Source organism: Phascolarctos cinereus, unplaced genomic scaffold, assembly GCF_003287225.1.
Source record: "Phascolarctos cinereus isolate Bilbo 61053 unplaced genomic scaffold, phaCin_HiC Scaffold_3;HRSCAF=262, whole genome shotgun sequence".
NCBI classification, from domain to species: Eukaryota; Metazoa; Chordata; class Mammalia; order Diprotodontia; family Phascolarctidae; genus Phascolarctos; species Phascolarctos cinereus.
In genome coordinates, this window is record NW_027555736.1 from 138,642,579 (window position 1) to 138,651,616 (window position 9,038).

Sequence of the window (9,038 nt, forward strand, 5' to 3'; positions counted from 1 at the left end):
GGACAGCTATCTAGCAACATACAATAAAAATAAAAAAGCTGAACATGTCTACCAAGTTTCCACTGCTGGGTTTTATTCTAATGATATCAAGAAGAGAGATAAAAGCATCATACACACACACACACACACACACACACACACACACAACACACACACACACACACACATATATGCTTTATTTGTAACAAAATAAAATTAATCAAAGTAATCTGTCTAATAATTGGGAAATGGATAAATAGTGATATATTAATGTGATGGAACATTATGGTGCCTTTAAATATTAAAAATATGAGGAACAGAAGGAAATGTAAAAAGACTAAGTGAAGGAAAGCAAACTCAACAGAACCAAAAGAATAGCCATCACATTAACTATAACTGGGTTGGGGGAGAGAGGAGGGCTTTGATTTTAATTTTAAAAGCCAAAATTAAACAGAACTTTAAGGATACATATGTTCAGAAGAAGACATAGAAAAAACACTTTTTCATTAGTTTGTTTTTACTTTTTTAAAATGTACACTATGGTTAAAAGGTTACTATAAAATATAATATATTATCATAAAATATAATAATATGTTATTTATATAGGTAAAAGATAACAAATACCTAACAATAGACTGATTGCATTAGAAGTGAAAGAGAAGGAAATAGTACTAGAGACACTGAAGAGAAAGAGTCAAAGGGCTTTAATAACAATCATTGGGAATGGTGGGGTATGAGTAAGGGGGAGGGAAAATTGACAAATGATTAAAATTATAGTCTATGTAACCTGGAGAATGGTGACACCATCAAAAAAGACTTTGATAAGTGAGGAGCAAACACAAGCTAAGAAGAAAGGATGCCCTGAGTTTTGGACACACTGACTTCCAATTGATGGTGGAATAGCTAGGTAAAAATGGTCAGCATATTCCAATCACTGATCCCTACAGGAGAAAATTAGCTTTCGTTTCTGGTAGCACTTCATTTTCTTTGCATTTGTTTCACTCCCTTTATACTACATCTTTATACGCATCTGCCAGAGATAACTCATTCTCAGTTTTCTCATGATTTTTTAGCCTGTTAGGGGATTCTCCAATTAATCAATGGACAAAGCCTAGTAAATCAGTTTGCCGGATAACTTCTTCATACTCCTGAAAGGAGTAAAGAAGTAACATCTTTTCACTTCCTTTACACTGAAACCTTAACAAGGTATGCATGGGCCACTCCTGTGTTCACAGGCTTTACATTTTCACACGCAAAAAGTCCTTTGGGTATGAGTTACTAAGAATTTCAGACCCTTTAAAAACAGTAAACGCAACCACTTAAAGACTGAAAGACCAAACCCTCCATTACTCCATTACTTTGTTACCTATACCTTACATACTATAGTTTCATCAACTAGAAGGGTCTGGGAGTAGAGAGCTCAACTGAGCAGGGGTGACCAGATCAATCCTGACCCCCCCCCACACACACACACACAATTGCATATTCAGAGCTGGAGAGGAACTTAAATAGCATCCAGTGTAACCTTTATTTTTATCTATATTATCTATCTCTTTTATACCTGTCTCTATGTCTATAGATATCTAGTAGATATACACAGAATACATTTACTAAATATAGCCATGATTTATTTAAATTTACAAAAGAATTTGACTGCATCTCCCTAGACTTGGAGTCAAGAAGATAAAATTCAACTCTTGCTGGAGACACTTTCTAAGCTGTGTGTGACCTTAGGCAAATCACTTAACTTTTATCAGCCTCGGTTTTTTCATCTTTAAAGGAGGGATAATGATAGCACCTAAGTACTATATAAAAATATTAACTATATTGTTGTTGTTATTTTAGAAAAGAGGAAAGATGAAAGCTAAATGACAGTATAATGAAAAGAATTCAAAATTGCCTCAATGACTATATTCAAAGATGGGAATTAATGGTCTAATGTCAACTTAAAACCTCCAGTGGAATGTGTCCAGCTTTCTACTCGGCACTGGTAGTTTAACATTTCTATCACAGACTTGGATAAAGTAATTCTCTGGAATATTAAAAATCCACATGACTAAAAGGAGAAACTAGCTAACAATTTGAATAATAAAGTCAAGATACAGATAAAATTGTGGCAATTTAGAGCACTGGATCAAATCCAGTGAGATAAACTTCGACAAAATCAATAGTTGATGACTCTCCAACTAGGTGACTTCATGGTGCTGGGTGTGGAGTCAGGAAGACTTGACTTCACATTGTCCTTGTTGACCTACTACCTGTGTGACCCTTGGTAAAACACATAGCCTCTGTCTGCCTCAGTTTCCTTAACTGTGAAATGAGGATAATAATGTCACTTATATAATAGAGTTTTGTGACGCTCAAATGAGATCATGTTTGTAAAGAAATTATTAACTGTTTGGCACATGGCCGGTGCCTAATAAATACTTGTTCCTTTTTCCCCATGACAAAATTTTCTTATACTATCCTCTTTCTAGTCCTTTGTATACTGAAATGGTTGTTGATGCTGATAAAGTTTACAATAAAAATGTTTCGTCTTCATAAAAAAAAAACCATGGACTATGGTCATGTTTATTTTTGCTTCATTGTACGATTAAATTAATTATTTAATTACCAAGCATCTATTAAGCGCTTGATATAAACAGTTCAGATTTAGAGTTTTGGTTGAACATTTGTCTCATTTTATTTAATTGTAATAATAATTATCATATTCAATTCAATCCATGATCATAATCAATATGGGCACTTCTTCCAATGGATCTTGAAGACTTGGAATCCTATACCTTTTCATCCTGTAATATTTTAAACCATACTGTCCCACAAATCCTCCACATGTTGTGGATAAGACTGCTGTCAATAAGCATTTCCTAGGTGCCAAGCACTGTACTAAGCACTAGTAATGCAAAGAAAGGCAACAAACAGTCCCTGCTTTCCAGGATCTCACAGTCTGCTGAGGGAGAAAACATGAAAATAACCAGGTGCAAATTTACATATGTGTGTATGTGTATACATGCATGCATACATACATACATGCATGCATGCATGCATACATACATACATACATACATACATATACTGAAGGAAATCAGAAGTCAGGAGGTAGAGATAAAGAGAGAAAATTCCAGGTATAGTGGACAGCCAATGAAAACGCTGAAAGTAGACGAACAGCAAGGAGACTTGTGTCACTGAATTGCAGAGGACGTAGAGAGGGAATAAGGGAACAATGACAAGGTGGAAAGGGTCTGGGTTACAAAGAGCTTTAAAAGCTAAACAAAAGATTTTAAAATTTGATCTTAGACATTAAAAGGGAACCACCAGAATTTATTAAACAGAGAGTGACATGGTCATACTGGTACCTTTGGAAGATCAGTTTGTGGTTAAGTGGAGAATGGACTGGAGGTGAGAAGAGTTAAGGGTCTGCACCAGGGCAGCGGCAATGTCAGAGGAGAAAAGAGGGAAAATTCAAGAGGTGTTATGAAGGTAGAAATGATAGGACCTGATAGCCGACTGGATGTGGGGGTGGTGTGAGAATGAAGCATTGAGGAGGACACCTAAGTAGCAAGCATAGTTGACTGGGGGGATGGTGGTGCCCTCAACAGTAGTAACAGGAGAAGTTAAGAAGAGGGGAGGGTTTAGAGGTAAAGTCAAAGAGTGCGGCATTCAGATTAATCATCTCTTTTTCCTTGCTCTTCTTACCTTCTCTGATCATACTTTCAGACTACACCCTCTATATTACTTGATTAGAGCCAGAAGGAACCTTAGCAGTCATTTAATCCAACCATTTTACAGTTGAAGAAACTGAGGTCCAAAGACATTAAGTGATTTTCCCAAGGTAACACAGGTAGTACAAGGTAAAGGTGGGATTCTAACCTAGGTCTTCTGAGTCTAAATCCAGCTCTCTTTCTACTATGCCCCATTGCCTCCAATTGGCAATATGCTGCAGCCAAATGGAAGAGAGATTTCCTATGAATGGTAAGCTATTCCAGATGCTTCTGTTTTGGGATGACATTTTGCCAATTAAATCAAGCCCCAGAATACTGCAGGTTCTCTTTAATTGATCTTAAAGCATTTAATAAGAATTTACTACATACCAAGCACTGTGCTAAACGATGAGAGTTGCCCTCAAGGAGCTTAAAAGATCCACTGTCACTCAAGGGATTGGTTCAACAGTCCAGACAGGGAAAACCAAAAGGATGGAGAATGCCTATTGCCCAGATTATGACACAAAAGTGGTTAGGCAATCCATTGAAGCACACATATTAGACAGGAACCACAGACAAACAATGAGTTGGGCCCAGAATCAAATAAGAGAAAGAAAGCACGTTGGTTTGCCTTTAAACATTCTCATGCTGCAACCTGGCACAAAAGCCCAGCTTTTAAACACCAATATTCTTCTAGTGATGTTGTGTGGCAGGGAACATCACAGTCTCTAAAGAATCAAAATTGAAGGTGACTCAAAGGGCAGTAGATAGATTTCTGGTGGACAAAAGTAGTAGTAGTAGTAATTAATAGTAACATAAATAGAATTATCAGCCATTAGGGGTCTGGAAAAAAATTTCATAGATTGCTAGAACTGGATGGAGCTTTAAAACCATCCTATGAAATAAAAAACTGAGGCTGAGTCATTTTCCCAAGATCACGTTATAGCAAAAGCTGAGACTTGAATCCCAGTTTCCTGACTCCAAGTCTATAGCTCTTCCCACTAAATGAGAGGTTTTTAATCTGGGGCCCAGAAATCTTTTAAAGAAAGACCTCCTCTACTTTCTGGCTTCCTTGCTTCCTTCCTTTGCTGAAATCCTACCTTCTATAAGAAGCCCTTTCTAGGTACCCCCTTAATGTTAGTGCCTTCCTACTAAGATTATTTCCAAATTATCTTGTAATAAATGTTTGTCGATGACTTAAAACCAAGTATTTGGGGTTTTTTTTTAATCAAATGAGAGGTCTCCATCCCATTACCCTCAACACAGTCAAGAGGAGGAAGGTAACTTTGAAAAAGAAAACAAAAAAAACATCCAAACAAATTATGAGTTGACAGTTATAAAATGCTGAAAATTGAAATTTAGGGTCAAGGAAGTAGTTATTTGCCAGGTTAAGAATTACATATTCTCCACCATGCTAGTTGAAGTCCTCATAACCTGTCACCAGAACCATTATGATAGACTTATAATTGGTCTTCCTGCTTCCTCGTCTTCCCTTCGCCAATCCACCCTCATCCCACTTGCCACAATTATTTTCCAGAGGTACAGGACTGACCGCGTCACTCTCCTGGTCAAAAATATTCAGTGGCTCCCAGTTTCCTATAGGATAAAAGGCAAATGAGCATTTAAGTCCCCATCTCACTTGCACCACTGACCTACCTTTCCAGCTTTATATCACATTATTTCCCATCCACTTCACGCCAATCTGCACCACAAGCTCTTCCGGGAGCTCGACATTCCACCTCTAGCTTCTGTGCCTGCGCATATCGCCCCTCCCAGACCGCAGTGCTTTCTCACTTCATCCCGGTCTTCTTCCATCCAGGCCCAGCTCAGTAACACCCTCTTCTCTGAATAAAGGCTCATTGATTGAAAGATTGATGGACGCCTCATCTGTTCTCCCCAGGTGTTGAGTCCTCCTCCTCACCTTATATTTACATATCTCTGCAGCAGAAAGTATGCACTGTATATTCAGCCATCTCATTGGGTTTATGAAACCTTCTTAGATAACCAGAAAGCAAAACAGACTAGAAACAAAGGGGCTTTGCAGCTGTTTCTTAGGATGAGGTCAGTCCAGGGTAAAATGATGAAATGGGTAACGTCTCTGGGAATCTTTGGGCTCTTCCCTTTTTACCGTTCTTGTCTCTACCAGGCTTGATGGTCTGTTCATTCTCCGTTGCCTAGACCCCCTCCCCCAACGCCCCAACACTTCCTTTCTCTAGTTCTCAGGAAGCTGTAGCTTAATCCCCTACTAAGGTGTTAGTTGTGACCGCATTTAAGGCTTTCTGCCTCTCAGGGGTATTTGCATTTTAATAGGGGGCACTTGAAGACTGAACAACCTTCTCTAACCAGGTGGGCTTCTGTTGACCTTTAAGCCTGAGTATAAAGCAATGTAGAAAGGAAATAAAGGTTCCGCAAAATAGCAAACCTTTAGATCAGAAAGTTTACAGTATTTTGAAATCAAATGACTTTATACTTATATATAAGTATATATTATAAAAATATATAAATATATTTATAGTTAAACATTTGAACCTTCATGAAGCAGAAAAACTTTGAGTACAAATACACACACGCACACACACACACACACACACACACACACACTCACTCACAGATGGAGAAAATGGGCACCTATCTGCAGCCAGCGCTCAGAGTTAAGAGGTGGGGTAGGGGAGAGAGCAAGAGTAGGTCCTGAATAATAATTAACTGAAATATACACAATAATAGACATTAAAATAAGTTCCATTTTGGTCCAAATATAGGCTGTGTTTTTTACTCCTACTTGACTTGCATAAAACCTAAGGCCTAGAAGGGATTTCTTTTCCCAGGGTACACATTATATACTTTTTTTTATTACTATTTTAAAGAGATCATAGGATTGTAGATAAAGAGTTGGAGGAGAATTAAAAGCCATCTAGTCCAATCTCCTCTTAACAGATGAAGAAAATGAGGTGGAGAGAGGTGAAAGAGATTAAAAGACATGCTCGAAGTCATAGGTAGTAAATATTTTAGAAATGTGGCCTGTTAACTTGGATCAATACAATAGACACTAGGGTGGTAACATTGGGTGGGAAGGTTGTAGGGGTGATGATTACATTTCTATCTTTCATTTATAAATTTCTTAAGTGGGCCATGTTCTGACAGGTAATTTGTACTTTTTAAAATAAAAATATAGGCATCGCAGAGAATAGAGCATTGGATTTGGAGCTAGGAAGACCTAAATTTAAATCCAGCCAAGATTCTTATTAGCTTTGTGACCCTGGGGAAGTAATTCAGACTGTGTGTGCCTCAGTTTCCTCATCTGTAAAATGGGAATAATAACAGCACCTACCTTTTAGTACTGGGAGAATCGAATGAGATCTTTGTAAAATGTTTTGTAAACCTTAAAGCACTACATAAATGCTAATTATTATCATCATTTCATTTGTTAGGAATGAATGTTTATCCTGTAAGTAACAATTGTACTTGGGAACATTTGTAGCACTTCAGAGTGCAGAAGAGCTATTGTAGAAAAAGAGGTAAGGACTAGATTCAGAAATAATTTTTATACATGAAATTCAAATATTTAAAATTCAGTAAATTCACAAAAATAGCTCTGCTACTTAATACCTGTATGTCCTTGGTCAAGTCATTTGCCTCCTCTGTGCCTCAGTTTCATATTCTCTTTAAAATTAAGGAGTCAAGAGGTAAGGGATCTATGGGTGTGGAACATTGCCTATTGATCAGTTTCACTTTTTTTTTTTGCTTTTTTTTCCTTTAAACATATACATACATACAACATACATGCATAAATTGTTATAAGGGATGAACTCTGGGAGGGGGAGGAGAAGGGATACATAGGAAATTTAGGAAATGTAAAAAACCCAAAGATACCAATACAAATTTGTTTTAAAACTAATGACTGGGTTAGATTAATTGATATCTAAGCTCCCTTCCAATTCTAAGTCCTACAAGAGTTCCAAAGCTCCTGATTTACAACGTGATAGGAAGTGACCTCGGTAATTTTGACATAATGGATATGAAGACTCCTTGAACCTAACCAAAACAGCAGCTATCTTCTGCCCCTCTCTTCTACGTCAAAGAGTGGAAGCATTTTTCCAGAAGGATTGTTTTACTCTGCTGCTTGCCTGGATTCTTAGATCCGCTTCAGCATTCACCTAGATTTTTTCCTTTCTTTGGATGGAGACTTTTTACAAATAATTTTTCTATAGATTCAATCTTATCTGTAGAAAACCAGGCAGGTAGTACACAGAGCAAACAGGAGTCACAAAGGTCTGAGTTTGAGACCCACCTTAGAAGCTTTTGTCCCTATGGGCAAGGTAGTTGTGCTGGGGCAGCCTTAGTTTCCTCATCTATAAAAAATGGGCACATTAATAGCATCTACCTTGTACGGTTATTATAAAAATCAAATGAGATAACATATGCAAAGTGCTTTGTAAATCTTAAAGTGCTATATAAATCAGAGCTTTTATTATTAATAATTAACTGTAAGTTCTCTGTTGGCTTTGAGAAACACACACACATACAAGGAATTGTATTTTTTGGATCTCACATATAACCTAAAAAAACCCTTCATTTCACATCATTAATGAAAGGTGTTCCTGCCCTTGGAGAATGGCAACACTGAACAACACAAAAACCTTTCTGTTTTAATGGTGAAACATTTCAGTTGCAAAATATGCTCATCACTGGTGTGTTTAATTGAGCTCCTGAGAGGCAGATTCCATAAGGCTTGGGGATGAATAACCAGCAGTCCCATTGGTCTCACCAAGAATCCATTGATGTTTCATAAATCCAAGTCAGTACAAATCTAATTGAGTTACCATGCTGAATTAGCTTACATCTAAATGGCATTCATGTCTACAAATGCAATAATTAGAGTCTAGAAAATGGGATATATCAAGTGGCATCCCAAGTGACAACACTGAGACATTTGTATTCATTCAATCAACTGCTTTTAAAAAAAAAAAGCAGATGTAGCACTTGATATGGAGGGGGTGGAAGTTAGGGGGAAGGCAGAAAGGCAGGCCATCACTTGCTGTATTTGTAGATATGTGGCATGCTGTTTCTTTTGTTATATATATTTATATTTATTTCCAAGAGGCTCTTCAATCTTTTCAGGTGCATGAAATGGATGACAGGCCCACAGTAAATTTAAATGAATTGCAACTACCTAATTTAAAATCCCCCAACCCCCCCAATCAATTCTGTATTAGTTAATATAATAGCAATAATAATAGTAATGATAACAATCATAACAACTGGCATTTGTGTAATACTTTAGGGTTTGCAAAGCACTTTATTTACTATTATCACTATATACATATGTATATATAATTTGATCTTTACAACAACCCTGTG

General features: G+C 37.1%; 1 long non-coding RNA gene across 1 annotated transcript in view; it reads right to left on the reverse strand.

Annotated features, from left to right (window-relative positions):
• The window catches only part of LOC144456188 (uncharacterized), a 76,689-nt gene extending 70,828 nt beyond the window's left edge, over positions 1-5,861 (reverse strand). The window contains exon 1 of the long non-coding RNA XR_013485096.1: positions 5,337-5,861. This is a non-coding gene — a long non-coding RNA (uncharacterized LOC144456188). The remainder of the gene's footprint in view (positions 1-5,336) is intronic.
• Positions 5,862-9,038: the final 3,177 nt, after the last annotated feature.